This window comes from Taeniopygia guttata, chromosome 10 (assembly GCF_048771995.1).
Source record: "Taeniopygia guttata chromosome 10, bTaeGut7.mat, whole genome shotgun sequence".
Taxonomy (NCBI): Eukaryota; Metazoa; Chordata; class Aves; order Passeriformes; family Estrildidae; genus Taeniopygia; species Taeniopygia guttata.
Window position 1 is genome coordinate 11,921,408 of NC_133035.1, and position 14,491 is coordinate 11,935,898.

At 38.4% G+C, this 14,491-nt stretch overlaps 1 long non-coding RNA gene across 5 annotated transcripts in view; it reads left to right on the forward strand.

Moving 5' to 3' along the window:
* The window catches only part of LOC121470549 (uncharacterized), a 35,363-nt gene extending 22,170 nt beyond the window's left edge, over positions 1-13,193 (forward strand). For all 5 annotated transcript variants that reach the window (XR_012057534.1, XR_012057537.1, XR_012057535.1 and 2 more), the window contains 2 exons: positions 9,459-9,633; positions 12,865-13,193. This is a non-coding gene — a long non-coding RNA (uncharacterized lncRNA). The remainder of the gene's footprint in view (positions 1-9,458; positions 9,634-12,864) is intronic.
* Positions 13,194-14,491: the final 1,298 nt, after the last annotated feature.

The following is a 14,491-nucleotide window of genomic DNA, read 5'->3' on the forward strand; positions in this document are numbered from 1 at the left end:
GCTTTGATTGCTAATAAATTAAATTAATTTTTCTTCAAGTTGAGTCCATCTTGGTTACAATGGTGATTGTTGAGTGATATCCCTGTCCTTGTGTCAGCCCAGGAGCTTTTAGTTGTATTTTCTCTCCCCTGTGCAGCTGAGGAGGGGAGTGACAGCGTGGCTTTAGTGGGCACGCAGGGTCCAGGCAGAGTCAACCCCCACAGACAGTAACAGGTTTTTCATTTAGTATAATATTCAAACCATACAGTATGGTTGTACAGAGCTGAAAAATAGTGTTCTTGTGATATAGTCAAGGGAGTAAAACAGGGAGAAAATATATTTTCATCTAGCGAGACTTGAAATATGCATCCACTTCAGGTTTTGTTAATAATGTTCTTAATTTGCAGTGTGTCATAGGAGGGCAGCATTAGTTATTATAATGCTGTATTTATGATGTTATCAGTAGCAGAGCTGCAATACAGTTTTCACCACAGAGCAGAACTCAGATTACTGGGGATTTAACATGGAAGTTCAATAACAATAATTTAAGATGTACTGTGTGCAATCAGAATGATAGTTTTTTTCTTTCAGCAGGAAATAATTGTGTTGGATCATTAAGCCCTGTTCTCCTATCTTGTTCCCTATTTAGAAAATAATTACACATACAAGTTCATATAATTCTGTGGTTTCATTCTATGCAGTTACACTGGCTTTAGTGTTGTGACACTGATTTATGTCAGGAAAGCATCAAAGTGTCAAAGACACTATATTTATGTGGCCATAAAATCATGGAAGAAATCATACCAGCATATCAGAGGTATTGACTGTATTTTAATATATTTTGGCAAAAATGGAAACTGGAGGATTGCAGGTAAAATGTATTTACTTTGTGGTCTTTGGCTTCTAACTTCTAGTTCAGTGCAAACTGTCAGAGACCAAAATTTCCCAAATTTCTAGAACTTTTTCCAAATGAATTTATTGCTCCTGATATGTGCTGAATTAACAGCCTGGAGACTGAAGCCTTTTAATTTGGGTGGATTTCAAGGTTCCCACACAGAGCCTGATTGTTTCCATTTTTGGGAAGGGATTCTCTCTCTCTTAGTCTCTTGTACAGTCACAGGCTTGCTGCTGATGCTCAACAAATAATCATAAATAACAGAAAAGTCTAGTGGGATCTGTGTAGCTCTTTTGGACAGGGCCTGGGAGATGAGACTCACCCCGTGCTGGGTCCCAGAGCTGCTGCCCCTCTCCTGGATGCTCACCCTGCACATTCTGGGTCCCAGTGCTGCTGCACCTCTCCTGGCTGCCCACCCTGCACATTCTGCCCATGGACCACCAGAGCAGCTCCTGGCCCTATCAGAACTTTGCAGCCTGCTCCCTTTTTCTTTTCTCTGACAGATTTAGGAATCTGCATCTGAAAGGAAGGGGAGTGGCTTTCGCCCTGCTGCTAAAGGCAATTTTTAATTATCCCTTCTGGGGTCAGGCAGCTTATTCTACACCTGGAGCTGGATGGTTTTTGATCACAGAGCTGCTACCTCAGGTACTTGTCCAGAAACTTGATATGAACTAAAGAAAGAAGGAATTGCAAGGTGGAAAATTTCTCAAGCCTCAGTATGACATAACAAATTGGAGCTGTTAGGAGTCAGGAAAGTTTCTCATCTAGTTTCCATGCAGACTTAAGGATCAGCCCTGGGCTGGTTGGTGAGCCAGGGTAAAAGCTCCAGGGAATACTCAGCTCCTGTGAGGTGTCAGCCCAAATGTTGATACCTGGTGTCACCATGGGATGGTAGCACCCTGCAGGAAACACACACATCTTGCAGGACTGATCTGCTAAGTGTTTCTTTCTCCACCCAGTAAATTCTCTGGGTGTAGTCAGCGAGTAGAGCCACCGTCTTCAAGTGCCTTATATAAGGGATTAATGTTGGCATTGGGCTGAGCTGTATGGCTTTGCTTTTAATACTAAAGTCAGGATGTGGGAGAAATGTGAAAAAGCTGAGCCAGGGTTTTGCCCTTTAAAGACAGGGAAAGGTCTGTGCAATAAGCTACCCTTTATACTAGACTAAAAAGAAATAATTCTTTCTCATTGTTGTCAAATTGGCCCAAAGTATCACTGTGAATACATCTAGCTGTTTCCTGTTGCCTTTAACTGAGCTAGATATTGAATATTTGAGTTCTTTATAAATACAAGATGGAATTATCATGATTTTCCGGAAGGCTTACAATGTGGTATAGACAATTCAACTGAAGTAAAGTATTTATTAATAATCTCTGAAACACTGTAAAGATTATTTCCTTGTCTGGAGCTACAAAATGCCACAGTATCTGCCTTCACAGGAGCAATCCATTCCTGGCTCACAGGCACTTCCTATGGGAAGGCAAAGAGCTGTTCCTCACAGAATTCAGAATTGTCTGCTGGTTCTGGGGATGGTGATTTATGATAGTTGTTCATATCTGTTGGTATCTTATTTATCAATGGCCAGAAAAACAGACATCAAGCTTTCAAGTCCATTAGCAGGACTTGGGCTCGTGTGCTGAACTGATTGACTCTGCTGCATTATTAGAGTTGGTTTTCTTCAGATAAAATAAGGGAGAATTTTTTTGCTAACTTCAGTTACATCTTCACCTGCAAAGAATTGCCCCATTTCTCTATTATTAGTGAATTCCCAGATTACTTTTTTCTCATTTTCTCCCCTCTGTTCCCTCAACCTCCCACCCATTGCCCTGCCAGCTCAGCATACTTTTGATTAACAGGAAAAGATTTTATCTGTCTCTAATGTTAAGCTGGTCTGTCTCTTTGCCCTTCTGGGAATCTTGTGGGAATGAAAAAATCCAGCGGCATTAAAAAAGAAACCATGAAGACTCCTAATGTCATCCTGTTCAGCATTCCCCTTCTTAGTAAAACAAGCTTTAATATTCAGGACATTGAATAAGCTGTAGGAAGTGCCAAATTCTTGCTTGTATACTTGTTGCATTGCCAAAGTCTCTTTGGCACTCCAGCAGGGATGCACAATAGTAAAAATGAGTAAAGTGGAATGCCAGATCCAGCTCTGATCAAACTCTGGAGGAGTTTTTATTTAGGTTTGAACTTTCTCACACCCATTGCTATGCAATAGTTTCTGGTGCTTGGTGGCTTGCCACAGCCTGAATATCATATATTGAAATGCGTTCAGCTTTAGAGGATTACCTGGGAAAAAAAGGTCTTTCCAGTTGTAATGCTTTAAAAGGTCTGTTTCAACTCCATCTTCCCTCACCCCTCCTCCCTTGCCTTTTAACACCTGCATGTGAATATAATAAAATGCAGATTGAGGCTGGTCATTTACAGAGAAGGAAGAGCCCTGGCGTGGTAATTGAGATGTTACTGCCTGCCTCCATGGCACATATTAGCTGAATAAAACATACAGTCAATAAAGTGAAACAAAACAATAAAACTAAGCCCTTTGGTGCTCTATTATAGGGTGTTATGCAACATAGAAACCTGCAGTCATAAAACTGAGAATGAGAGAAACCTTACACTTTCAAGAACAAAGGCATCCAAGCATCAAGTTGGAAACAGCACTAAACTTCCACTCTCTCTGCACCTGGAAGCAGTTAGTTTTAAAAGCCATACTGGTTTATACTGTTCTTTTCCAATTTAAATAGGGCCTTCATGTGTTCTTGCTAGATGCTTATACAGAAACATGATTTTAATTAAGGCATGCATTGATCCAAGTCCAAAAGATACATTTATTTCAGAAGATAAATTTGTTAGCCATAGGCATGAAGAGCTGGTGCTCTTACTGAGATGATTCCAGCCTTGGGAACGATGTTCTGTATCCTTTCTAAGTGTATAGTGTGCCATGCAGCTCTGGTTTGCATGGCATCAATCAAATATACTCTATCCTTAAGCTGTTTGGCATAGTTAGTTTTGAGAAATAAAGGCAAGCTGAAAGAAAATTAAGATGTATAAGCATGGGAGGACAGATGTTTTCAGCTGTCAGATTTCACTAGCATTTATCAGTAATTTATGTGTGATACTTAGCTATGGAAAATAAATCCCGATGAATAATTTATTGAAATATATGAGCAATAAATTGCCCGGACACAGTAGCAAGTTTTCTGAATATCTTCGTAGGTATTTATAGATTAAAGATAGTTTTTCAACACTTCTCGGGGTGTAAATGAGAAACCTCTCAGGGACATGGTGAATTTCTCAGCAGATGGGCATAACTTGCTCCCTGGTCCTAAAAGTCAAAAAATATGTAATATTCTTCACAGCTCTTAGTTTGTTAAAATGTATTCCCCCCAAATATCGTCCCGTGTGTATTCCTGAAACTTCTGGAGGCTTGTGGAAAGCACAAAATAAAAGATGTTCTGCAAATCAAAATGATTGTTTATGACTACCTCTTTACAGTGGTAAATTATTAAAATGTTTATATAATTTATATAGTTAATGTAACCATTTGAGAGTAAAAGTTGCAAAACTGTGATGGGAAAAATAAGCAAGAGTCAGAAATTTGGAAAAATTATGTTTTGTGCCTTGCTTTCTCTGTCTTCCTCTTTTAGTTAAAATTTTCTCTAATATGTAATACATAATTGAGCTAGATGCTCAGAGTGGTGCACCATTTTCTGACAAATGCTCTGGTAAAGTCTGGCCATGAACTCCTTAGGCTTGAAACGATTTTAGGCAAATCTATTCTTGACTGTCTTCCTTCCCAGGAAAGGCCCCATCTGACTCCTGAGCACTTTCATGCCTGATGTTTTTTATGGGCCTCGTTCAGTGCCCACAGGGGCACATGACAGATGTGACAGATGTGACACCCGTGAACTTTGGGCATGGCACCAAAGAGGGTTCAAATGCTCGTGGGCCCTGGCTCGTTCCTGTGCCATCTGCTTTCCACGGGGCTGCAGGATAGACCTTCTTGTACCATTTAAAGGGACTTGACTGCGCGATCAGAGGGGCTGCTTGGTGACATATATCTCCTCTTTGATTGTACTGTACTGAGCTAAAGAAAAGAGTGTTTTTTCCACTTTATTACTGCTCGGATTGTGTGACTGCACCTCGTTATCTGCACCCTTTCTAAATGTGGAGTTAAATAGTCAACGTTGCTTTGTGTTTCTTGCTCTGTATAAAACTACTGGACACTTTGCATCTCCTAAATCTGTGGAGTTTGAGCAGTTCAGCACCAAGAATTTAGCCACAAAACACTGAAGAGGTAAATGAACCTCTGGGTATCTTTTCACAGGTATCTGTGAATGCAGCTTTCACAGGGCTGGATAAATGCTTGAACCCAAAACATTGAATTGGTCTATGTAACACTGATTAAGACCATGACCTGAAACCTGGTGACATACATTTTTCATGTCAATTGCCTTGCTGGTTCATTTGATATTTTGGTTTTATATTTTGAAGGACACCAAAGAAAAACTGAGCTTGTGTTTAGGAGATATTTTCCGTGTTGTCCCATTATTGATGTCCTTACAGCTATTTTATGTTCAAATAACTCTTCATGCTCTTTTCTCCCTGAAAATTAGTCTCTCAATTAGTACAGATACATTCATGTTCAGCATTGAACATGCAACTAGCCATGCCCATGTAAATGAAGGTTACACAAGGTGAACTAAAGGATACTATATAAAATGTAAAATCAAATAATTTAAATAGTTTTCCAAGATTTATTTTTAAGATCTCAACAGCACACAATTTACTGAATATTACAGAAAAATTTTATAGACTAAGTAATGGTTATTCATGTACTTAAGTGCCAGCATGCAGATTTACTGTGGTGAACTGCAGCATTTCTTCCTTAGAGAAAAATACAGCCTTGGTCAACATCCTCCAGTAAAATAAGCATTTTAAAGGCCTGAAGTTACAGTATAATTTATAGTTATCATTTTAAGCACTGAATTTTCAAACCATTTCCCTCTGTTTTCTCACTGATGAGGAATGCTCAAGGACCGTAATATCAGCACGTCTCCTATTACAAAGTTAAACTCCAGAAACATTTAACAAGGTGAAAGTTCTAAAATTAGCCCATTTTTTCCAGCCTACACATCACACACCTGTGGGAGAACGTGTACAATATATTCTACACTTTCTTTTCTCATTACAAATCAAAACACTCTAACCTAGCATGCAAAACATGCATTGCCTTTTTTCATTAAGTCAAGAGACCTATTAATTCCAGATGTAGGCCATTCCACTTATCCTTCTTAAAGCTGGAAAGGGCATTTTCCTCTACCCGTGTCTGGCTTTCAGCATGGGATCCTGTTCTCCCACATTTCCTGGCTGCACAGTGCACCCCTGAAGCTTTGCTGCTGCAGTTGTGCAGCCTGTGCAGAGGAAAGGCATGGCTGTGTGTGAGGAGCTCAGAGAGTTCAAAGATTTTACCTCACCCCAACATGCTTTCAAGATATTTGGTCAATAGGATAGCCCAACTTGGGGCTAAATTCCCCTTTTTGTCAGTGACTGTTTTCAAGACATACATGACAGTTGTAACAAGCCTAAGAAAAAGAAGGTTATTATTGCTGGATGGCACTGGGTCTGTGCTACAGCTAGAAAATATTTAGATGTTCACAAATGGAGAAGGGTAGAGAACCACTGGCTCAGATTATTTGTTTTCGAAGTGAGGATCAGCTTAATCCTTTTGTGTGTTTGTGGATCTAGCTAATTTCTTAGAAAACCTGTGTTTAATGATGGCTTTTTGCAGCTTTCTACCAGGTCTTTTGGTGGGAATGTCTTTGTGAGTTAAGATAAATTCCCAGGAATTTTAGCTACAGCTAAAAGAGTTTGAGGTGCAAGAGATTTGTCTGTAGTAGTGACTAACAAAAATGACCACACTGCTTTGTGCACTGATTTTTTTTTTTTTTTCTTCACAATTAATTTAAAAGTTTTTTTCAAGCATTGATGTAGTGGAAGCAACGATCATTGAGTCAGTTAAGAATGGGTGGATTTGAATAACTGAATGCCAACTGACAGCAAATTTATCTGTGGTAAAATGTCCTTGGAAGAAGATTCTAGTCATAATCCTTCTGGCTCAAGAGGAAGAGAAAATGCTGGTCTTGTGTGAAATGGGCACTGGGTGTGCCTTGGCAGCCCTCAGAAAAACTTCCTAACTCTGCTGGTACCTGACTGAGCAGCAGGCACAGTAAATATATGGCTGCTGCTGCAGAAATTTTATACCTGTGTTGATCTGCACAACAGGAAAAAATTGATTTTACTCCTAACATTAAAAAAGAGACACAGAATTGCAAATATATGGATAAACTCATAAACAGCTGGTCTTGGGTATAAATTTTTACAGGAGGATTTTTCAGGTCAGGGATTGCTGCTTTGATGTGTGTTGGCATTGTGAGGAACACGAGGGGTGGCAATCTGTGCCTGGGGCTCCTAAGTGTCATGGTAAGACAAACAACTGCTAAATTGCCCTTGCTGCTGCTAGGTTTGTGATATATCTGAGTATGTAAGTGTTTATAAAAATTATTTACTCCATATCTTGGCTTTCCTTCTATTTCAGGAGAGTACTTACACTGACAGAGAAGTAGGCTTGTGAACAACCAAGTGGAATAAAATTGTCACTGTGTTGCTGGCAGGCTTTGCAGTTAACGTGCTGTGTAAATTTTTTCCCTGTTTTTCTTTAAATAAGAAATTTTTTTTAAAGTGTGTTTAAGGCATAAGTCAAGTTGAAAAATATTGTTTTTGTCAGAAACATGCTGGAAAATAGAAAATTAGAGACTGATGAGTCACATGATTCTTATGTACAGACCCGGCGTATGAAGCTGGGAATGGACTTTTGCCATTGCATCTTGGAAGTCCTTTAGATTTTTTTTTAAGTGTTTCATTTGGCATACTGAAGTAAAACTAATGGAGGAAAACAATTTTTTTTTTCAAGTCTATTGTATACACAGTTTGGAGATAGTAATCTACAAATATTTCCAGTAAGAACTTCAGTTGTGTTGCTTTGGGCCTCATAAAAAGTGAGGATTTTATCGCATTCTCCAGCTATCTGTTCTCTAGTGGACCTTAAATGCAAAGACTGGAAAAATACCATCTCTCTTCAAAAGTTATTTGTTGCCATTGAAGCACTGAGTGTTAATAAATTAAAAAAAAACTTTCATTGTAGAATTTATTATTTGATTAGTTTCAAAGATGGAGTGTGGTGCTTGCAATAGGACCTTTTTTTTTTTTTTTAACATGTATGGCTTTCAATGAAAAGAGGCATCATGTTACTCATATATAACAGGAGATGGGAGATAACAGGGCTGACATTTTCCCCTGTGTTACTGTAATGGTGCAAACTGGGAAAATCCAAGCTGTTGTTCATTAGGAGCCTTTCTTGCTACAGGCTGTCACTGAACATTCCCATCCAGTGGTGCCTGTGAATAGTGGGATTAAAAATAACCAGTGGGGAAACAATAGGATGAGAAGGAGATGGAGGATGATGAAGATGTCTTGGGAGCAAATTCCATCTGCATGGTGCCCTTGAAGAGCTGTGGCCTACACAGTGTATTAGCATGTTAAAGTGCCTTGGAGAGCAGCCTTAGAGCAGGAAACTGGCTTGCTGATAGCTACATGAACTGGATAAAGGTTTGGAGGGTCCGAGCACTGTGCCCCTACACAGCTGGTGTTGGATGCCAGCGCTCAGAAATCTTCATGCTGCTTTTGAGCAACAAGCGAGTCTCTACTTTGAATATGAATGAGTGAAGTCAACTGCCCCTTAATTTATACACATTGCCAGAGACAGTCCCAGGGTTTGGAATTAAATACTCCAGCACAAATCTCTTTAAACCTCTCCTAAATAAGAAATTATGCTAAAGCTCTTTAGTAAGGAGGTTCTCCCCCCTGTTGAAATAAAAATCAATTATGTTTGCTCTGCTGTGAACAATGTCGCTCCGTAGCCTTGCTTTCTAATTGGGTAATGCCTTAATGACCTGCTGGGAGGCTGTGATGCATTGCTTTGGACCCTCTCTGCAGGCTCTTAGACTACCAGTCAGATGTCAATGAAGCTTGGCTCAACAGGGGTTCTTTTTCTAAAATTCCATTATTCATCAGGGTTTATGCACTAAAATGATCACAAAATAAAACCTTCACATCAAGCAGAGTTAAATAGAATTATGGATGCTTTACCTCATTGTTAGACTTTGAGATTGTCACTGGATTAAAATTAGGTTCTTTTTTATTTGTTAAATTTGATGAAAACATTTTTTCACTTTTGGGTTTTTCTGTTAAGAAGCACTGAAAGAAACAACTTTAAAGGTGGTGGATTTTTTTTAATAAGGAGGTGTATATGTATTTTAAATGAGTCTTATTTGTTCTTGTTTATTTTAAACCATGAAACAAATGTTTTAAAAAGCCTTATTCACTGTCAGTGAGTGATAAGTATCAAACCATTGACTTCATTTAATAGCTGTGTTGAATCATTCTGATTCTCTATCAGAACTGGGATAAATAAGATTTAAAAAAATCTTACATTTGCTTTGTATTTTCTTCCTAACATCTAAAGGAAACCAGTAAAGTGGAATCTTAAAGACTGTCATTACAAAGCTGGTGTTCAAAGAGGAGAATGGCTGGTTCTGGAGGACTTCTCTTCTAGAACAAGAACAATGATTTCTTTCCTTTGCTTGAGAAGATGCTTTCTTTCCTTGATGACAGCCTGAAGCTACATAGCTGTAAGAAAGGTAAAATTAAGCTGGGAAAGCATCTTTCCTATTAAATATGTCCAAATGTGCACACATGGACGTGTATGCAATTTGAAAAGTAAAAGCAAATGACATTTGTGTGTTTTTGTAGCAGCCTCAGGGAAAGTTTTCTAGCTATTTAAACACAAATCTGTTATGCAGTGACAAATTAGGAGTTACCAGGGCAACTGCAGGTAACAATTTATTCATACTACCTCTGGAACACATCCACCTTCCTAACGTGACTGGCTGATGTGTTGTGTGCAATGCATGTATTTCCAAATTAGTAAGTCAGTCATATAATTACCATAAAATTGCACCTTTCCCACAAGTTTATAAGGCTAGGGAAATCTACAAAAATACCATGAGAAATAAGTAAAATGTATAAATAACTGAAAACTTTAATTTGCTTTACTTTTTCGGGTCCATATATTCTGGAAAATTCTCTGGTTTCTAAGCTTCAGCCTTCTGGTTTTAAAACAAGGCCAGAATTAGTATCTCTTAGGATCTGCATCAGTGAGATATTAATTTTTCATCAGAACCCTCCATCTTCAGAAAGATGTGATTTTCTGCAGATGCTTCACCTGCATCCCTCACACTGAGCTCACATTTTCAACAATCCAGTCCTTTCTGTCAGAGCTTCCATGTCCTTGTCTCCTGCTTAATACCATCACCTTTACTTTTAACAATTATTAATGCTACACTTGATGTACTTGTCCAGCACATAGGCACATTCTGTCGTTTGCAACCTATCAGTTGTAACATATGGATCTTCTCATCTAACTGATTATCTGACAGTTGATGTTCCTTCCACACATGAATGAGATTGACACAATTGTTTTCCTAAAACCTTGGAAAGCTGCATGAAAACCATGATCCCAGTCATTCAGACAATACATCTTACTCCAGTATTTTAAATTCTTTCATGTTTACGAATGTTTCATCAACGTCTGCATCTCTTCAGTTGTGAACTAGGTCATGAGATGCAGTCCTAAGTAGAGTCTCCTGCTAACCACTTCTGAAAAAGTCCCTTTTCTCCTCTGCTTTTCATTGTTTAAACAGTCTGCCCAAAACACTGCATTAAATTGCCTCCAGGCACAAACACCCACCACAGTCCCCACTGACTACACAGGTTTTCAGAACAAGGTTGCCCAGTCCCCAACTCTGGTCTACCTCTACGCCCAGTTGTAATGATAAATATTGAAATCTCAGAAATTTGCAGTTTCCTAACACAAAAAGCCTGTAATCCTTACATGATGGATTGCACCTTGTCAAGAAAAAAGTGTATTAGGAATAATTGGAGACTTCATAGTTTTGTATTGATCAATTACTTAAGCTGAGAGCATGAGCTGGAAATTTGGAATACTACAGGCTCACCAAAGGTTGTTTTTAGGAATTTAGAGAGGCTTGTTATGGATTCAGCCCTCATATTTGAGCTGTAAATGCTAAAAAGCTGTTCTGTGTTATAACACCACGGCCCCACCCCTATCATGCTAGAGCCATTCTCTGCACATCTAATTCTAATCAGTAAAGCAAATAAACTTCAACTTGGAATACTCTCAAGACCACTTGCTCCTGTTTTCATAAACACTTAGGAAAGAACCCAAGTTTCTCATAGCTAATATTAAAGCCTTAGCTGAAATACTCCTTCCAGCCACCCCAAACTGGAGTTTGCCCCAGCACACACTTGGAGAATTGCAGGGCTCTGGAAGGTTCATGATTTGCACAGGAAGCCATGAAGTGTTCTGGTCCTGGCACACAGAACTGAAAAACTCATTAATTACTTTATTCATAATCCTTCTGGAGGTACCTTTTCCACTTTCCTCTTCTCTCCCTCCATCCCCTGACCCAAATATCTCTTTGGTCATTGGCCTTCAACAGTTGTATTTTCATGTTTTATCAGGCACAACAGGAGAAAAGCCTGGCTTCTATTTGAAATGGCACAAACTAGCTATAAAAATCACTCTACAAATTACATGATTGCCTGGTACTGAGCTACAGTTTTAATGATTATAAAAAATTAGTGGGTCACCTCACAGTACAGACCTATCTCCTCCCCAGGCAATGAAGAATTAAATTTAAGTTTGATTTGTTCAAATTTTATGGAAGGATACTCTTGCTAATGGTTGAAGTAACAGCAGCTGTTTGACAAAGCCAGACTTAAGACTTGGGGTCAGATCAAATCTTGACATAGGGAGATTTTTGCTTCCTTCAATGTTTCTGGGTGTTGTTTCTTTCAAACATCACAAAAATGTCTTTTTTAATGCCTGAGAATTTATCTTCTGAAACAGTAAAATGCTGAGGGAAATCAGTGTTTGAGATTTTTTCTGAGCTTGTTCAGTACTGAATTCCTTAAAATAGTACTTAAGTGATATCTGAACCTGGTGCTGTCTTCTTTGCAAGGACATGGGTCACCATGAAGAACCAGATGCTTAACTTAATCTGAAAGAAGAAAAAAAAATTATGATTCAGGGAGCTTTTTATCTACCTGTGGAGCACTTCTTAGAAGTTTCCAAAGAAAGAAAAATATGTTTTAATGAGAAAATCTGTTAAATTCTAACTTAATTTTAAACAGTCTGTATTTCTATGTATTTCTATTTCTGCAAACTCTAATGTCTTAAAAATATCACCTTCCTTTTGTATTAGACTGGGCTAGGACAAAAATATTTTGGCTTGGAGCTGAATGACTACTTCTTTTTATCTTTACTCTTCTTTGCTTGCAGAAATGTTGACATTATTAGCATATGGCTCCAGAGGATTTTTAAAGTTTTCAATTAGTGGATTTGTAATGAATAGTTTGCATATGACATCACAGTTTGTTCCAGGCCAAAACACTACTGTATGAAGTCATAGTAAAAATCCTAAGATGAATTCATAGTTAATATGTTAGCTCTTAAAAGAACATTTATAGGAAAATAACACTTTCCCATTCAAGTGCTGGAATTTTCTTTGTCTCAGCTACAGTACTTGGTTTTGCAGTCTCTCTACCAAGTAAAACTCTTGTTGATATGTTTGCTGCAAGGTGGTTTACTATGAAAATATAATCTAATATCACTTAAAAGAGACTGGGATGTCTGTGTACTAACACAGGAAATATCAATTCCTGCCTTGACCAGGAAACTATTGTGAAGAAACGTAAATTCAGTGATTTCACAAACTTTCTGCTGTGTCCTTCCTGTTTTCTTTCAATTCATCTTGTAAGTGGTTTTCTTTTCTTGCTTTTAATTTCAGAACTGTTTGTGATTTGATGGTATTTTCTGATGTTACCATGAGATGTCCTATGCTATGGCTACATGAAGACATAAATCAATGCAGTAATTGAAGATCAATTACTAAAGAAGTTGGTGCTGAGGCTTCTGCATCTACACATGTTCTTTGAAGATTTTTCTTCAGAATAAATTGAGTCTGGTGTCCTGAACTAAATGTCTACATCCCAGACATGGTGTGTAGCTGTCCCAAGCTACAAATTTTTATGGCTAACACTTGAAATTCCAGTTCAGTCCTCTCTGGATAAAATTTTTCAAATAAAGTGATTCTGCTGGGAAATAAAAAGACTGAAATATTTTTAAAAATGTTAAATTTGGAGAATTATTTCAACAAAAAGATAGAATTAGGATGACATTTTAACATATAAAATATTTTATTTATAGATACAAACTTCCAAAATATGTTCCAAATTATTTCACCCTGGGCTGAAAGATGTAGCTGAACTTTGTTTTGTTTGTTATTTTTGAATTCATCCAAACAGCCAGCAGCTTCTGTTTCAGATAAATTTTTTTCTGATTTCTTTTTTTTTTCCTAAACCCCCTAATAGTAAAATCAATTTATTCACTTGCTGTTTCTCATATGTTTAAATAATTTCAAATGTTAGATCCTAAATTCTAATTTTCAACAGAGTAAAGCTGTGTCAAAATTTTCTGTAAAGCAGTTTTGGTGAGTCAAAGCATTACATAAATAAAAGGAATAAAGCTCAGACCATAATTGGTCCACTATTCTCATGACCAGCAGATTCTTGTGCTCTGCTTGTACTTCCAGCCCAAACCAAGAATTTCAGACACTTGACAAACGTGGAGACAAGTGAAGGGGAAGCACATCCTCGTTCCCCAATTCCTGCAGTGAGGATCTGATCTGGGTCTGCTCCTGCCTGGGGGGAGCCCAGGGCTCTGTGCAGGAGCCTGGCTGGCAGCACACCAGCCTTGGCTCTTTGCTTCCTGCTGCCCCTCTGCCCTTTCTGGCACCCCTTGGCCCTTTTTGCATCTGCAGTCTCTCTTTTGGTATGTATTTTGGAAAGGTTGTTCCCTAATTTACTGTACAAAGCATTGGAATATTTAACAAGGAGCAGCTCCTGTGTTGTTAACTTGCAATCCCTGAAGTGGAAATAAATCTAAAAGCTAATTCTCCCCGGTCCTTTAATATCTTCTACACTTAGAACAAGCTCCATAGTTAGAGGATATTGAAGTGCTTTGCCAGGGGGATGCTTCCTTTCTGAGGTATTACACAGATTTAGGTTTGAGAAGGTTGACTGATTTGTCCAATATCACAGTTTGGTGGCAAAATTTAGTTCCCAACCCCAGGTCCAGCTGATTGTCCTTGCTATCTCTCTCAGGGATTGGTTGATTTAAGTAAAGTGTCATAAACCTGCACTATTTGAATGAGCTAATAATTCTGAACCACCCTGGAGTAGCTGGCAAATCTGCAGTAGAGAAAGAAACAAAGGAAAAACAGTTGTCATAATTTTACATCTGAAAAGAGACAGGGCAAACTGCACCAAGCTGATGAAATGGGTAAAATGGTCCTACAGCAGATTTTTACTGTGCAATCCTGTTCCTCATAATCAGTGCTCTTGGATTTTGTGGGA